This window comes from Zophobas morio, unplaced genomic scaffold (genome assembly GCF_036711695.1).
Source record: "Zophobas morio isolate AGI-343-1 ecotype UQ-CSIRO unplaced genomic scaffold, CSIRO_AGI_Zmor_V1 ptg000078l, whole genome shotgun sequence".
Taxonomy (NCBI): domain Eukaryota; kingdom Metazoa; phylum Arthropoda; class Insecta; order Coleoptera; family Tenebrionidae; genus Zophobas; species Zophobas morio.
In genome coordinates, this window is record NW_026972183.1 from 434,904 (window position 1) to 454,717 (window position 19,814).

Here is a 19,814-nt window from a genome sequence, read left to right on the forward strand (position 1 = left end):
GTTGTGAGTACCTAGTAATTGTTCTGTTTTCACACTTCATCCAAATATTCTAGGACATTGAAAGAGCGTTTTATAACGACTATTCGCAGGAATTTACCCACAAACTGGCATTTCGACGCTCACAAGTCATCAAAAAACAAAACTCCAACCGTAAAACGCAAGTACTTGCATACCCAAACTATCATGAACAGGCAACTGCATGTGATAATACTTCCTTCAAAATCCACACTGACAACAAGTTTGGTAGACACGTAACGACCACACGAGATATTGAAATCAGCGAAGTAGTACTCGTCGATAAACCGTACACTGCAGTATTGACACAAGACAACTACATTTACTGCTCAGAATGTTTAAAAGTATGCTATAACTTAATATCGTGCGACGCATGTGCTAAAGCTCTCTACTGTAGCACATATTGCAAATTTGTAGCTAGTAAAACGCACAAATATGAATGTTGCCTGTCTGACGTACTTGATCGCCTAAAATCCATCAAAGACGGCCTCGCCTTGGGCCTTAAAATAACTTTATTAGTATTAATCCAGTTCCGTCAGAACAAATCACATGACCTTGAAGAAATGATAAAAATGGAGGCCTACACTAATTCGCTGTTATTGAGGATGCACTTTACTATTGCATGGGTTTCTAGTATAATTTATGTTCTACTGAAAAAACACACGGATTTGTTTAATGATTTGGAGGGCATGGAGGAGATGTTTAAGGGTTTGTTGCCCTTGATCATACAAGTTGTTCATATTAATGAGGTTGTAATAAATCGACTAGAGCCTACAGTGGAGGGATACGAAATGATTACGTACGCACGCGGATTATACTTTTTGTTCAGTGTATTTAATCATTCTTGTTACCCTAACGCTTTTTTCTATCAAGAAGGACCGAGACTTGTCGTGAGGGCACTGGGAACCATAAAAAAGGAAGAGCAATGTTGTATTTCTTATGGGTGAGTTCAGTTTTGTATGAGTAATTAAACTTACATGTTTTCTCGAATTTTCATGACCGCTAGAGTATGAAAAAGTGGTCTCCCGTTTTCATTTGTCTGTCTGTCTGTGCCCATTTTTATTTGATCAATAATTTCCGAAAATCCTGAACAGATTGTTGAAAAATTTTGTATGTATATTAGAAAGATCATGTAGACGTTAAATCGCTAATCAAAATTTGGCTAATCATTCCTATCAACAATTTGATGACATTATCTCAAAAGATTCTACTTCAAAATGATTTAATTTTTGTACAATAATATATTCACTCCTATACTTGTGATGTACGAATCCGCTTTGAGTTTTTCCCGTAAGGGTTTTACAAAATGGAGAATAGGTTCTAGAAATTTTTACAAAAAAAATTTCACAGTGTAGTAATCTCGTAAGAGTAAAGGTGAATATCAAGTTTTGTGGCTGAGTGGGCTTCAGACGAGCACGCGGCCCTGCCCTTATCTGTTCAATGCCAAACGTAGCCGTTTATTTTTTTCTCAATGTGTTGGGCTGTGACCAGTATTTTATTATCTCTATATTTCTATTACCCGAGCGTAAGCTGAGGAAGTATTGTAATCGAATCTATCGGGCGACTGTCTACTTTCATATTTACGAGTTTGAAAAAATAGGTTTCCCGTTTCCGTCTGTCTGTCCGTCTAACTGTCTGTCTATCTGTCCACCGTCTGTATCAATTTTTGTTAGACAGATAATCGCCGAAACTACTGGATCGATTGTTGTCAAATTGTATATATGTGTAATGTATATCATGTAGATGGTAAAAAGCTAACGAAACTTTTTGTAATCATCCTCATTGACAGTTTTATGACGATACCTCAGAGCAAACTTTTAATTTATAACCTTCAGTTCGTCATTAAACAGTTACTTTACGAGAGCGCCGATTAATGAAACATTTTGTTAAGACATGATCTACTAACTGGGGGAATGAAAATTACATCTAATTTAAATGTGTAGTGTCCCGGTTCAATTTAAATTTAGCGCCATGAAGAATGACAGTTTTGTAAGGTAGATTTGCCTTCTTTGTGGAGTGGGCAGCTTTTGTTACTCACTCTAGATTCACATCAGAGACATTCAAGCACTGTTAGCGAAAGAGGCTGCAAGTCTACAATGTGTCGAAGTCACATGTGTTTGAAATTTGTATTCCATTTTATTTGTAAAATTTAACCAAAGGGCAAATCTGTTATAAATCAAAATCTTAGAATAAAATTTTACGGTATAGAAACCGAACTCATAGTTTTCCCTTAATTGACAGTTTAGTATGAAATCAAGATCCCTTTATAGTGATTAGGTTAGGGTATATCATGACCCTGAAGAGACATCTTGATGACGTAGAAAGTCCCTCCTACGCGGTTAATTTTAAATCTAGTTACTTTTTCCAAGAGCGATTTTGTTGAAACTGGTATTGTGTTTACAAAACGTTTGTAGCCAGGACGTAATCACGGTCAGGGAAGTTCACAAAGATCCCAAAAATCCTAGCGAGGTACTTTCTACGTCACAACCGAGTGGTGGCCCCCCCTTCCCCCTGTAACAGGTCTGTCCACAAACTCGCTGTATACACTAACATAGTCACTATTAAGGATCCTTGGTATGAAACAGACTGTTTTAAGTGAATGCTCGTTCAAAGTAACAATATTATAATCAATGTTCGCACACAGTAACCGTAATATTGTCCATTCTTGCGTAAAGTAACCGTAAAATGGCCAGTCATGCCAATATTCATTACATGTTATATTCATTCTAACCAATTTGCAGGACATGTCTTAGTCAAAGGTTTTGCTACTATATGTGTAAAGTGTATAAAAATGGGCGAAACGCTCGAGAAACCTCTGTGCTGTTACTGCAGTAATCCTGCTGTAAAAAAATTGGTCTAAAGAGTTTAGACAGTACTTCCCTCGCTGTCGGAAATTTGACGACTGCATGCCTATTATATATCAACATTTTTGCAAGGACACGCATATCAGTTGGGATAGATGTAGTGTAATACTAAGAATAACGAAACAATTTACTCACGTATACGGCGCCGGTGTGTAATATGTAGAGAGCGGATTTCTGTCGGGCTAGGCAAGGCCAAACTCGGTACGGCTCGTACGGGATGCGAATTCATTGCGGTTACGGACTGCACTTCGTTTATTTGAAATTAGAATAACGCTGTTTCGTTGCACTCTGCTGTTAATTCCCGTTCTCATTAACTTAGCCGTTTGATTAATAAATCGTTAATTATATTTATGGAATTAGTATCGATTAAATTCAGTGATTATCTATCACCCGCTACTGAGTCTCGGCGATCCAGCGCGTCCCCACCTATAATCGTGACGTAGCCCGACAGAAATCCGCTGTCTAGTAATATGAGAGGCAACTGAAAATCGTTTATGTATAAACATTCTTAATTTAAGATGACAAGCGTAACAGCATACGTGGGAGTCAAACAGAGAAACTGTAAACAAAACGACCATCGGTTTTATTGCTTCGACTCCCGCTTATTATATAAAACATTGGGTTTTATTTTAATTTTTGACGGTGGAATTCACAATTGGTTGATTATAAACATGTCTATTCCACATTCGCGGAACCTAGTGAGCGCATAAAACAAATGCAGGTCTGTAATGTTATAGTCGATGTAAATAAGCGTGCTACCTTAATGTTTCAACCGAGTTTTTACTTTAAAAAATTTTGTGTCTACCAAACTGGGTTGGTCCAATGTAATACTAATAATAAGTGTTGCCTTTAATTTAATCAATAAAATAAATTGACTTCATTAATTTTTTTGAGCAACCTCTTAAGAAAATCTAAAAAATATGAATGGAATGATAAATCACAAGTACAAACTCATATTTTTTGCATTTTAGATAGGATTTATTCAGCAAAATTTAAGGGTGACGTCATCAATTTTTTTAGGAGGGATGAACAAATATATTTTGAACAAAAGTTTACCATACTTATAATAACTTTAAAATATCTCCAAGATTTCAAAGCATTCGGTTTTGTAATTCCTGATTAAATCGATAAAATAAATTGAAGCATTCATTAATTTTTTTGAGTCACCCTGTATTTGAAAATCCAAAAATATGAATGGAATGATAAATCACAAGTACAGACTCATCATATTTTGTACATTTTAGATAGGATTTATTCAGCAAAATTTTGGGGTGACGTCATCAATTTTTTAGGGGGGATGAGCAAATACATTTTGATAAAAAATTTACCATGCTTATAATAACTTTAAAACATCTCCAAGATTTCAAAGCATTCGGTTCTGTAATTCCTGATTAAATCAATAAAATAAATTGACGCATTCATTAATTTTTTTGAGTCACCCTGTATATGCAAATCCAAGAAATATGATTGGAATGATAAATCACAAGTACAGACTCATCATATTTTTCACATTTTAGATAGGATTTATTCAGCAAAATTTTGGAGTGACGTCATCAATTTTTTAGAGGGGAAGAGCAAATACATTTTGATAAAAAAATTACCATGCTTATGATAACTTTAAAACATCTCCAAGATTTCAAAGCATTCGGTTCTGTAATTCCTGATTAAATCAATAAAATCAATTAACGCATTCATTAATTTTTTTCAGTCACCTGTATATGCATGGTTTTAGGAAAAATTTAGGTGTGGACACAGCCCTAAGTAAATTTATTGACACCATCCACTCGTCCATGGATAACAAATTGGTTACCCTAGGTCTATTCATTGACTACTCAAAGGCATTTGACACTATGTCGCATCAAATTTTACTCCAGAAACTGCAAAGGCTCGGTTTCCATGGCGTGGCCCTTCAATGGTTTACCTCTTACCTTTCTAATCGTACACACAAACTATTATATGATAATTCATCTGTATCTGACTCAAGAACGGTCAATATCGGTGTCCCGCAAGGGTCCATTTTGGGACCTACTCTTTTTATTTTATTCACGAATGATCTGGCACGATATATAGAAACAGGCTGTAAAGCACTGCAGGTGTACTATGCGGATGATGCTAATTACTTAATAACCGAGTCGGATGTCGTCACAGTTATTAGTACGCTTCAAACTTTATATGAAAGAGTCCTTTTCTGGTCGGTAAAAAATAAGCTAATTGTAAACAACGATAAAACTGCATGTGTTTTGTTTGATAAGAGTAGCCATAGTAAAATATTGATCGATGATGCACTCAAATCTATTAATCATAATCTTCAAGCACAAGCTTCTACAAAAATACTTGGTGTTTACATTGATTACAAACTTTCCTGGGCACCTCATATTGATATCATCTGTGGAAAGCTTTCTCATGTTTGCTATATGTTAAAAAATGCATCGCTGCACTGCAGTAAAGAAATCTTAAAATCCTTGTACTTTGGTTGTTTTCAGAGTATCATTATGTATGGAGTAGAATACTGGTTTAGATCTTCAGAAGCCGAAACAGTCAGAGTATTTAAGCTTCAAAAATGGGCAATAAGAATTCTAGTTAATATAAGGAAACGAGACTCCTGCCGACATCATTTTAAAAATCAGAAAATTTTGACGCTTCCTAGTCTGTATATTTTCAAAGTGTTGTGCTTTGCTTTTAAAAATAAAAGCCTTTTTACTACGTGTGGGGATAACCACAATTACGAAACACGTAACAGAGATCGTTTATTACCAGAGAAACACTCTACTGCTTTGTATCAGAAAAGTTTGCATTATAATGCCTGTAAGTTCTTTAATGCATTGCCTCATGTAATTAAGGATGTAAAAAATGTGCACACCTATAAGAGAAATGTAAAGCAATTACTCTTTGAAAAAAACTGCTACTGTTTATCTGACTACTTTTTGTAATGTATGTAACTATACGTAAATCGTCTTTCTTTTTTTCGTTATTCTGTATTGTATTGTTTTGACGCATATTAGCATATATATCTGTTGTATATGTTTTTTATTAAATATATTATTATTATTATTATTATGCAAATCGAAAAAATTTGAATGGAATGATAAATCACAAGAAGAGACTCACCATATTTTGTACATTTTAGATAGGATTTATTCAGCAAAATTTTGTGGTGACGTCATAAACTTTTTAGGGGGGACGACCAAATACATTATGGAAGTCACAAAGTAAAAAAATCGCTCAGAATGATTTTCAACACAATCGTTTTTTGTTTATGACTATGTATCTCAGAAGATACATTGCCCAGTTTAGGGGGTACTGGACTGTATCTGTGGAGATACATTGCCAGATTTTAAGGATACAGCATAAATTCATCGAAACCTGGCAGTGTGTACTGTGGGATACAACCACAATTTTAAGCAATCTTGGCGATGTATCTCCTAAGATACAACTAAATTTTTATGTTGCTGTGATCTAATTGTACTAAAATAGCAACAAAATCTGAGTAAATATAGATAAAAAATAATCAAACTAGATCCAGAACACCAAATTGAAACAACTCACGAATTTTTTACAAATATACTTATATTCATTATTTGACAGAATAAAAAAAAAACATAAATAACATATAACAGATAAAATATAACATAATTTAAATAATAATTCATTGTTTTTATTATTATTTGGCTTTATGATGAAAATCAAAAAAACAATTTCTTTTCTCAACAAAACAAAGTTTACACTTCACGCAGAGAACACTTGTTTGTCCCGTGGTGCAAAATCTGCAACGACCTTTGTTTCCAAAAACAGGGTAATGACTCATATCATCATGACGCACGTCGTTTAGTGGCTTAGGAACAACCGGATTTTTAATCATCCTGGGACTTCTTGACTCTTCAGATTCGGAGTGCGAGGGTCGTCCAGGTCTTCTTAGCTATATTTCAAAGAATATTAAGTAACATAATAAGAAAACATAAATTATCAGATTTTGCAGTCAATTATATAGACGACATACTGATTTTTTCAAAAACCTTCGAAGAACACATTAATCATTTGTCGCAATTACTAGAAGCAATAATGAATGAAGGTTTCCGATTAAAATTTTCTAAATGTACCTTTGCCTTGGATTCCGTGCAATATTTAGGACATGTAATAGGGTACAAATCAATTTCTCCCCTAAAGGATAATTTGATTTCAATACGAAATTTTCCGGTTCCAAGAAATCAGAAAAATGTTCGACAATTCTTGGGGAAGATAAATTTTTATAATGAATATGTACCGAAAATTTCTATTATTCTGGAACCTCTACATAATTTATTAAGAAAAGGTCAAAAATTCACCTGGTCTACAGAATGTCAAAAAGCCTTTGAATATATGAAAAATTTCCTCTGCCAGCAGCCGGTCTTAGCTATTTTTGATCCGGAATTACCAATACACATTTACACAGATGCAAGCTTACAAGGTATAGCAGCTGTGATGAAACAACCACAACTAAATAATAATTCGGAAATAGAAAAACCAGTAGCATACTTCTCCAAGAAACTTAATGAATCTCAGAAAAGAAAGAAAGCTATTTACCTAGAATGCCTAGCAATAAAGGAAGCAGTACAGTATTGGCAACACTTGCTCATAGGAAAACACTTGAAAATGTTTTCGGATCATAAGCCACTAGAAAAATTGAATATTAAAGCTAGAACGGACGAAGAATTAGGGGATCTCACTTTCTACTTAGAACAATATGACATGGAAATAATATACCGCCCAGGCAGAGATAACTTGGAAGCAGACTGCTTAAGCAGAAACCCAGTATTGGAGCCCCAAGAAGACGAAGAAGATCAATTAAAAATTGTCAATCTAATAAAAATAGAGGATATCATACAAGACCAAGAGGGTAACGAAAATTTAACAAATAATAAAAATAATCTAATATTTGAAGATAATATATATTATAGAAAAGAAAGGAAGGAGAAGAAAATTGTATTATCAGAAGAGTTTTGTAAAAAACTAAAAAAAAATATCCATAAGGAATTTTGCCACATAGGCATAAAACAAATGCAAAGCAAAATACTACCTTACTATACGGCAGAAGATATATCAAAAAATATCGAAAAAGCTTGCAAAAATTGCGAAATTTGCATACAAAATAAATCAAGAAGACATAGTAAAATTGGCCTAATGTCACATCTCGGTCCTGCAAAAAAGCCGTTTGGAGTGGTTTCCATAGATACAATCGGTGCATTCGGTGGTTCACGATCCACTAAAAAATACTTACACCTTCTAGTTGATCATTTTACTAGATTTGCATACATAGTAACATCAAAGACACAAAGCGCGAGGGATTTCATTAAACTGACAGAAAATGTGCTAAGAAACCATAACATCGAAATACTTTTAACTGACCAATACCCAGGCATAAATTCTAAAGATTTCAAAAATTTCCTAGAAGAAAAAAATATCACAATGATCTTTACAGCAGTTAACGCACCATTCTCGAATGGTTTGAATGAAAGACTCAATCAAACTTTAGTAAATAAAACTAGATGTGTACTAAATGAAAAAAAGAACAAATGTGCATGGACAAGCATAGCACATAACTGTGTAAATAAATACAATGAAACAGAGCATACAGTAACAGGGTTTAGTCCAAAATATTTATTACTAGGTAAAGATACATCAGTATTACCAGAGGAATTGAAAAAAAAAGAAAGATAGTAATGATCTAGAGAATGATAGAGCAATTGCCATTGAAAACAGTAAAAAAAATCACGACTACAATAAAAAACTGTATGACAAAAATAGGATAGATTATAATTTCAAGGTCGGAGAACTAGTATATGTTGAAAATGGTAACCGATTGAACCGAAAAAAATTAGATGTATTAAGAATTGGACCTTACAAAATCCTAAGGAAAATATCAAATTCTATATACGAAATAGATACCACACATAGAAAATCAGAATCAAATTTATTTCATATCTCCAAACTCATTCCGGCTCCAAGTACTTCAAAGGAAGAAACCACCACAGGCACTTAGCTATTAACTGCTTTTGCTTATGTATTATAATTTGTACCAAAACTTTTGTACCAAAATTTTTATCTAAGGGGGGGAGATGTAAGGATAAGGATTAATTATCCTCACTCTTATTGAATCTAACGCGCAATTAGGTCGGTAAGTTAGATCTCTGAATGCGATGATTAATTATGGCATGTCGCAATGAGTGACGAAGCAAGTTAGATTTCATGCAATAATATAAAAGATTGTGAATAATAACTTTGAATGTTGTTTCGTTGTTACAGGTAGGATTAGGAATTAGATTGAGTACATTAATAAAAACGTTGTTACAGTTACAGAGAAACAATTCAAGTTTTATTCCCTTCTAAAGAAAAGAAAGAAAAAACGGAAATAACCTCGCATTACATACATACATGTAATATAATAAGAAATATATATATATGTATGTACAACGAACAGTTTGACTTCAAAAAATAAGTCTAACATACAGTTTGGATTCATATTTTCAGTTCCACCTCATAAAGCTGAAGTGGAAACGTGTCTAACATACATTTTGGACTCATCAATTATTCCCTCCAAAATAATCCCTACTACCATTTCCGGTTTATTAAACTATGAGATTAAGAATATGAAATGTTGTTTGCCTATAATACAACGCAATGTTTTACACGAGCAGTGTGCTGATGACATGCATTAAAGGCGCTAACTTATTTAATTTTAATGATAAGTACTAGGGATACTTAGCGATGAGAAAAGGACTTTTATTAGACATAAATGTAGAATTGCATAATCATAAAACAGTAACAATAATAGTAAAATTTGATCAAATTTGACCCTTGACGCGAAATTGCACTATGCAGTTGACTACAATTTGGCATCATAAAATTCGAAAAGTGTTTTATTAACAAATTTATATTTCTTGGAGAGGGGGAGGGGAAGAGAGAGGAAGAGCAGAGAAAGTTACGGTTTATAAAAATCATAAACATTCTTAATTTGTGAATCTGAATTTCAAAACGAAGTATTTTCAGTGGGTAATAGAGTTGACGTTATGAATCGGAACAGAACACTTTTTGATAAATTCCGTCATATTTGTAATTCTTAAGTTCTGTGTATGTGATTTTGTCCATTTGAGTTCAAAATGTAAATTTTGATAAATATATTTTCGAAGTAGTAGATAGGTACAGTTTGGCGTCATGAATCGAAATTAACAAGTAACAAAATTTCATTCGTTTTTGTGTTTAAAGTTTATCTAAATATTTAACGATATTATCAAAGTTTTTATATTTAGAGGCTGCTATGATTCGTGCTATAATTCATATGAAATCAATTTGAAAGTACTTACTATGAAATTGATTTTTGTAAAGTGCTATATCTATACTAATGGTTTTAAAGGGCTGAAAAAATTAGACAAACCCGCGACAGTGATATACTCTTCATATGATTTTTAGCAATACACCACCCAAAACAATTTTTTAAATATTCTCAAAAAATTTAAATACAGTTTGGCGTCAGATATCAAATTAACAAACATGCAAATAATTTACGTTCTTTTTGTCCCTGGTATCTCAAATTTAGCAGAATCTTCCCTAAAAAATTGACATATACTATACACATTTTCTTTAGAAACCGCAATTGTTGCTTTCGTAACCTCACTTCCATCAAATGAATTTGGAACGACTGTCTAATAGAACGGTTCTCGTACGATGCAATATTTGCAGAAAAAGTGTTAGAATGTTGATAAATTTATAAAAATCCACGAGAGAGAATTTTGCACATGTGATTTCTGCTACCATAATATAAACAATTTGAATATTAAAAAAAAAAGTCAAAAATCTAAACACAGTTTGGCATCATCAATCGAAACTAACAAATAACCAAATTTACCCCTGCCGTTCCTTGTACTTGACATTTCGAATACTTTTGCTAATTTTGAGATATTTAACGATCTGGTGAACATTTTACTTCCTGAGAGTAAGGTAAGAAAGTATTGTAATCGAATCCATTCGACGCATTGCTAGTTTTATATCTTCTCGACGTTTCATGACACTTAAGAATACGAAAAAGTGGGTCTGCCGTTTCCATCTGACTGTTGTCTGGCGTTTGTTGTCTGTCGTCTGTTGTCTGTCGTCTGTTCTCTGTCGTCTGTTGTCTGTCGCCTGTTGTCTGCCGTCTGTTGTCTTGTTGTCTATCGTCTGTCGTCTGTCATCTGTCGTCTATCGTCTGTTGTCTGTCGTTTGTGTCAATTTTTATTAGACCCGTAGTCTCCGAAACTACTGGACCGATTGTTCTTAACAGTTTGGCATCATGAATCGAAATTAACAAATATAAAATTTGTTGAATTTATATTTTTCGAAGATGTAGGATTTGTTGAACTGTACTCCAGGGACGAGAAAAGTTTTGTCTGATTAATTTTAAACTTTTTATACTTATTGCAAATATAATACTTAACTTAAATAAAAAATTTGTGGTATCGATTTAGACTATTTATAATATTTTGAAATTATTGAAATTTTGTCAGTTCATCTACAGTAATTCACGAAATTCGCATTAGTAGGTTAAATCCTAATTTTTAAGGAAAAGATAGTTTAAGGCAATAAACGAAAGGAATTGAAATAAATATTCTTTTAAGTTTAAGCACAAAAAAAAACAAATTATACCTACATCTGTTTGTAAATTTTCATAAATGATGCCCAACTTGGTAAGTAATACTTCGTATTTAAATCTTTAGTATTGCGTTGTCACCCTTTACTTTACTTCTGTGAAATTCTGTGAAATTTTGAACAAAAAAAGAAATGTAAATGAATTATATGGATATTAGTCACTTTCGATTCATGATGCCAAACTGTACCTAAATATTTGAAAAAAAATTGAAACTATCTAAATGTTTGGTATTGTGTTGTTAGGAAGAATATCTACAGTGTTTACTCCCGGGAATTAGATGGATTTATCAACATTTTTAAACAGAAAATAGCATTTTACAACAACCGATCTCCTAGTGAAGCCTTTTAAATTCATTTGGTGTGAATGAGTTCATACAAGTAAGAATTACGGTTCTTAAAATAATATTCATAACGTAGTTCTACTTTAGCATTTATGGTGAATAATTTAGAAGTACTGTGTATTTGATTTTCGCCAATTGAAGTTCAAAATATAATTTTCACAAATACATTGTCAAATTTGTGGATACAATTTGACGTCATGAATCGAAAGTGACCAATTTTAAATGTATGCTGTTTGTATAGAAAAATTTGAAGGTACTATTGAATTTAGTCAAATTCAGAAGTACTGTATATGTGATTTCTTTCAACTAACAGCTCAAAATGTAAATTTGGCATGTATATTATAAAAATTGTGTATACACTTTGGTGTCATGAATCGAAATTGACAAATTTTCAATTTATGCTATTATTTAAGAAAAATCTAAAAGTATTGATAAATTTTGTAAAATTCGTGATTCAGGAGTGGCAGTCCAAAATGTAAATTTGACAAATGTATTCTCAAACTTGTACATGCACTTTGGTTACGATGCGAAAGTAGCTAGAATTTTTGAAAAAAATTAAAAATAAGTATTTAAATCTTTAGTATTGCGCTGGTATCCTCTCCTGTCCTTTTGTGAAATTTTGTGAAATTTTAAACAAAAGAAATATATAAATGAATTATATGGATATTAGTTAGTTTAGATTGAGATGCCAAACTGTATCTAAATTAAAAAAACAAAAATTAAACTATATACATTTTTGGTAGTGTGTTGGTAGGAAGTGCATCTGCAGTACTTACTCTCGTGCATTCCCAGTAAACCAGTTGTGATGTTGACGTGACAGGTACGTACTCACAAAAGAACAATAAGTACATCGCATGATTATGTCTTAACGATATACCTGGAACGTAAGCTATATAACATCACAATGGAGTACTCATGCTATGACAAACACGTAATGTTGACTACATTTACTACATATCTCATTATTATGTCGCAGCGATATAGCTTGCATATAAGCATTTAAACATCACACTGTGGTACCCCTGTTATGTAACTAACACATAATGTTAACTGCATTTACTAGATATCTCATTATTGTGTCGCAGCGATATAGTTGGTAGGTAAGCCTTGTAACATCACAATGGAGTACTACGGTTATGTAACCAATAAGTAATGTTAACTGTAGTTACCAGATATCTGATTAATATATATACATGCTTCGGAATATTTTATTTTTATTAGTTAATTATGCAAAGTGTTTTTCAGTTGATTTTACAAAATGGCATGTTAAATCGAAAATTAACGTTTGTGACAGGGCAACAGCAAAAAACATTTAAAAACATACATATCGAGTATTATATAGCTCTATTTTATATTTATTATTTATGTTTGTGTTGCAAGTAAATAGTATATTCATAAACAAAAGATGCTGAGTCTTAAAAAAAGAAATTTCTTCCCTGTCTTAAATCTTGCACAACCGAGATGACGCCAATAGTGAGTTGCTCTTAATTTTTTTTTTCATATTATATTTCCTGTAATTATATTTATTTATAATTTTATTTTTATATGTCCATAACGACCTGCGCTTTATAAAACAGAACAAAAGACTTAATGCACATAGTTTATGATCAGAATTAAAAAATGTTCGATCTAACAGGTAATACGAATTAAGACTAGTAATGAGACATTATTTTTTAACCTCTGCCTATGCGTCACTGCCAAAAAGGAACAATTATACATATACAGAATTTTGAAATGAGCTCGAAAAAAAAATGATATATTTCATTATTTTATTAATTCTAATGCAAAATATGTTGATCGGCAACAAAAGCAACAAAAAGAAAAAAATCGAAATTAAAAAACTAATCTATTTCAAGGTCAGCGATATCGTTCTTAAATAAAAATGAATTAAATAATTTCTTCACTTTCATCGTAAGGAAAATAAATAATACTTTGAATACGAAACAATAATTGATCATCGAGTTTTGTGTATTGACTTTCGCACTCAGTTTAGATTTTTCCAATGTAATCTTGGGCTCTAAAATAAACTGGTAATGTATAATGTATAATTATACTTGAGTATTTTCGTGGTTGATCTTTAAATTATTATTTATTCAAAAAATTCACTTAATTTCATATCCAATATGTAGCTAACTGAAAACTGATAATAAAGCAGCAGATATGACGAAATAGTGTAGACTTTTTTTAATGTCGGTAATAGAGTGTATGTATAATAACTAGAGAGCGGAAAATATGCAGCAAAATTTTGGGAAATATGATCATATGACATGCACCAAATTTATGCAAATATGCAATAACTTTCTTAATATATGCAGAGATATGCAATTGCATATGCTCCAAAAATAAAAAAAAGCGTAATAACCGAACTAAATTTATTTACAAATTGCAAAAACACCTCACCTTTTATTACAAAAAATACATAAATCACATTGCAAAGTGTTTAATTAGATCTCACTGACAAATAAATGACATTTTTTAAGATAATATTCTTATACTCAAAAATAAATATTTGTAAACAGAACGAATTAAAAAATAGTAGTAATCGACTATTTAATTACTATTTTGGTAACAATTTATTTTTAAATATTTTTCGAAATATTCTAACAAAAATTTTTCCGGTGATTCTAAAGTATGTATTTGTAAATAGAAAAACTGCGTACTGCGTCCACAGATGTAAAAATACTTATCGGATTAGAGCAGTCACAACAAAACACAGTTCCTTCTTGAAGAATAAGTTCAGGAAAAGGTTTAATTCATAAATTAATTTGAGTTATCTACACATTGACACACATCTCTATCGCTTTAAATACTTAAATGCAAACTCACGATGAAAAATAATAGGATAACGTCCCTTCGACCATCATAAAACACCATTAATACAACGAACAAAAATATTGAAATGAACGGTATTTCCAAAAGTAATTAGGACCCGAATTTACCTGGAAGGATGGCTTAACACCCGGTGGTTCCTCGAAACTACTATAAAACCCAAACCTTTCCCAGTTATTTGAAGCTCAGGACAATATTTGCAATATTATTAATGAAATTTCGTTTTTATAGAAAAATGCCGATCGAATGGCATTTTTTTTTTCAAAGTAGCACAAAAATTGATAAAAATGCAAAATATGGACCCGTTACGTGAAATATGCAGCAGAAGGTAAATATATGCAAATATGCAATTTTTTTATAGCTGTTACTTAGTTTATATCGTGGATTTCAAGCCGATTGACTCAGTCCGATCCGATTGAAACTAATGGTATAAACGCCGCAGATCGAATGTTGAAGCGGATTGACTATCAAAATTCGATCCGACAAACTAGTCGGATCGAATCGAACCGATCGGATCTAAGACGGATTCAAATGCTTGAAGATGCGATGTAAACGGGCTTGAACTTTTATAGGTTTATTATTTATGTTGACCACTTCACAGATAAAAAAAAAAATAATGTTACACTATTATCTTTCTCCAAACGTCAAACTCAAACCAATTTCAAACTACAAATCAGTAGATCGAACGGACTGTTTTCCGTAATATAAACGCCCGTAGATTAAAGTGAGTTTGACAATTTCGATCGTCTCGAAATTCGATCGGATCGAAATCTACGATATAAACAAACTATGTATTCATTTTTAATTAGCATGATTCGTTCACATATTAAATATCAAGACTTATATGCACAAAATAACGGATATGCAAATTTCATAAAATCCGCTCTCTAATAATAATCAATACATCGGGTATGTTTCTGTTGTTGTCTTCGTTGGACACCACTGTATTTACAGTATCTAAGCAGGTATACGTTTCCGCCCCTAAAATCCCACGTGCGGCATCCTTTGCCCACGTAAATACAGTACCTGGAATGAAAACAGAAACAGAAATAGTTTTACAACACCTTATCAAAATTTAAAAAAACCACTATGGTATTATTTGAAATTTATTGTTAAAGATTATATGGTCAATTAGATGTGGGTCGTCGTATTCTTTAAAAAGTGACCTTCGTCAGTGAGTTCGTAATGCTTAATTAATAATTATATTCAGAGCGAAAAATACAACGGCTTTATTAAAAATATACCAGAGACAAGTTTTTTTCATTGTAATAATTTCTAAGAATTATTTCTGTAAACTTGTTCACTTGAAATGTTATTTTGTAAGTACCTACTTGGCAAATTATAAATAGAACATCTGTAAGGTGACCAGATTTCAAAAGTCCGAAATCGGAACATTAGTTTCCATTTCCATCGTAATTTGATATATAACTGCTTTGAAAATTTTTAGTTGTAATATACTAACAGTACTGACATATGCTGACATTTAAAACAGTGCTGACAACCATACCGATACAAGTTTTGTTCCCAATTTTTCACAAAATAAAATTACTATTCATGAAAATTAGTGAATTATCCGAGGATTTATTTTTATTCTTATCAGATTTATATAGAAATCGGAACATTCACGGAACGAATGTTTTAATCGGAACATTTATTAGACGAAATTTGAAATAGGAATTATTAGAGTATTGAAATCGATACAGTTCCCATCACATCGGCAAGTCTGGTCACCTTAAACATCTGGGGTAATATAGGGAAGACCCAACGACACAAACAAAGCCATAAAAATTCTTTGCCCATTGTCCCTGAAACGAGACAAGGTTTTGAAGAGTTCATTCGTCGAATTTTGATTTTATAAAGACGTTTATAAAGCGATGATAGGTAGCAAAAAAACTAGAGAGTGGTTAATTTTGATTTTATTAAATTTATTTTATCTAATGAAAAAATAACGCTCAACTTCTGCATTTACTATCCACCAGATGTTTGGGGGGTGCAGTCGGACCTTTGTTGGTTTGGTTTGTCTATGAGTCGGACGATCTCTTTTTTCCGCATTTATGGTTATTGCACTTCACACTCACAGTGAAGCTGTCGAATTCCATTTAGCCATTTCGTTTACAACCACCGAACCTTTCTCGTGAATCCGTAACTCACTTAATTTTTAATGCAGTTTTGTGAAATTGTGCCATTCAGCGTGGGTTGAATTTACACTAGGTAAGTTAATATAATTCTAATGAAGTAATCATTTTAATTTTTACATGCTTCTGTTGTTTTTGATAACTGTACGTAAATAACAACAACAGTTTTTTCAGACAAACTGGAAATACCACCATTAATCACTGAAGATACTCCCGCTGATTTTGAAGAACTTACGGTGATTGTTTTTGAGAGTGAGGCGCTTTGCCATAACATGTTGCAAAGGTATGTTACTGCAATTTTTTATGAACTAGGTGCTAATGAACATAATTTTACTCTAGACTTGAAACAAATACAAAAAATATGTGCGAAATAAAAGAAATTCTAAAGGAAACGAGTGAACAAATCTCCAATATGAAAACGTCATCAAATGTGACAAATCAAAGTAATAGAAGATATGCCGCCAAGACCACAAGTAACCAAATTTTGAGGAATTAGAAGATTATCTCTGCCTACTACAACAAGCAGGTTTCTTTGTAAGTTAAAAAAATACAATTAGTCCAGTCAAATTAGCGATCAACCTCGGAATGAGAGATAATAAGCTGAATTTTCGTATATACCTTCATTTTAGCGTTCTAAAAGTTGTCTCAAAAGTCTCATAAAATCTCGTGTCTGCGTCGTAAATTATTCAAGGTCAAAGGTCAAGAAAAACATTATTTTGCGATTATCTCGGTTTCTATTGCTCTAATGATGTTAACACCTATTATCATAATTGTAGAGCACAAAATTTGGGACAAATTTTATTTGAAACATTTTTTGATACACTTAATTGTTTTTGAGATAGAGGGCAGTGGGCGCGCAGCGTTCATCAATACATACTGTAATGCAATCAACCGTGAATATCTGTGAATACTACCTTGAATTTTGAAAAATTTGTATTATTTATCAGTTAATACATTGCATTTAATAACATTTTGCATATTTTCAATACATTTATTTAATGATACTTACCTACTTTGTGTAATTAAAAACTCTTTAAATGACATTTATTGTAGGTATATCTTAGGTTAGATTATTGTATATCTTAAAGTTATATTAATTTTTTCAAAGTAAATTTTAAGGAAGTAAAACGAGTTAATATATTTTAATTTTATCTTTATTCAGCAGCTGTACATTTCTTACGATTGAAATTGAATTGCAGTGAAAATCTATAAATTTTTAATAATTTAAAGAACAAAAGTATCAATTTTCTTCTTCTTTACCGTCATCTTCTGGACGTTCGGGAATTTCTGTTTCATCTTCGTCATCTTCGGTGCCTTGAATTGTTGTTTCCAGACCTTCCAGTTATAATCATGATAGAAAAATAAGTATTTAAAAACTTACACATTTTAAAGATATAAATAAATTGAGATATACAATAAATATTTCATTAAATGAGTTTTTAATTACACAAAGTAGGTAAGTATTAGTCTATGAATATATTGAAAATATGTAAAATGTTATTAAATACAATGTATTAATTGATTAATAATACAAATTATTCAAAATTCAAGGTAGTATTCACAGATATTCACGGTTGATTGCATTACAGTACGTATGGACGAGCGCTGCGCGCTCACTGTCCTCTATCTCAAAAACGATTGAGCACATGAAAAAATATTTCAAATCAAATTTGTTCCAAATTTTGTGCTCTACAATTATGATAATAATTGTTAACATCATTGGAGCAATAGAAACTGAGATAATTGCAAAAAACTGTTTATCTTGACCTTTGACCTTGAATAACTTACGACGCAGACACGAGATTTTATGAGACTTTTGAGACAACTTTTAGAACGCCAAAATTAAGGCGTATACAAAAATTCAGCTTATTGTCTCTCATTCCGAGGTTGATCCCTTTTTTATGCTAAAATGACTGGACTAAATATATTTATATGTACTTACATATAACATAATTTTCGATATTATATACAGGTAGATGCCTGTAATACTATAACACTTTTTAGTCACCTACTAAACATGACACATTTCGCTTAACACGTTACATACATAGTGGGTTGCAGAAAAGTCTTATAGTGAAGCACCCTGTATGTTATACATACGCGGTGACTTCCAAATAGATTCGGAAAAAAAAACCTTTAATTGTCACACGGATTCAAAGTAATTAAATTGCTGCTCCAGTTTCGAGAAACAAATACGGAACATCTTGTTAAATGTAAATCATGCGGCAATGATTTATTCAGTTTCCATTGTGACTAAATTTTTTCTTTATTTTTGCTGTGTGTTGCTTAGATGAAAACAAATGGCACTGAATGATATTTTTTCCCCTGAATTAGGACTAGATAAAAGAAATTACTTAAAATTTTCTCTACTTCGTGATGTTGTGGTTTTATTTTCCGAACTTATTTCAGAGTCACTCGATATATACACATAAAAATATTTTCTTCTTTTCTTATTTCAGGAACTGCTATCGTCCCAGACAGGTGGTAATGGGAAAAAGAACAATGTGGGGGGTATATTAAAAAAAAAAAAAAATTCAGTGAATTTGCTGTAGCTTGTTTGTTCGGTAGGAAAATTCCAAAGTGGCTGGGACAAAAACAATGAATATTATGAAAGGTATTTTTTTTTTGCAATAAATATAATTATTACAATTTTTATTTTTGAAGAAATTACAATGAAAACCCATTCCGCAATAGAAAAAGAAGTAGAACAACGCTGCTCAGAGTGGCTAGGGCATTCTAGTCAACGCCTGAAGAAAGAAAAAACAACGACAGTTTATAGTTTCTGTGTCTTTTTTTAAGTGTAAATTATATTGTATTATTTTCGAATTAGGAAATCATATATATATTTATTTATTTATATTATGAATTTATATTAATTTTTATATTTTATTACTTATTACATATTATATTTTTTCAAACATTGAATAAAATAATAATTTACTGTAAGCTCTAAATTTTACTCTCCATATCCATAT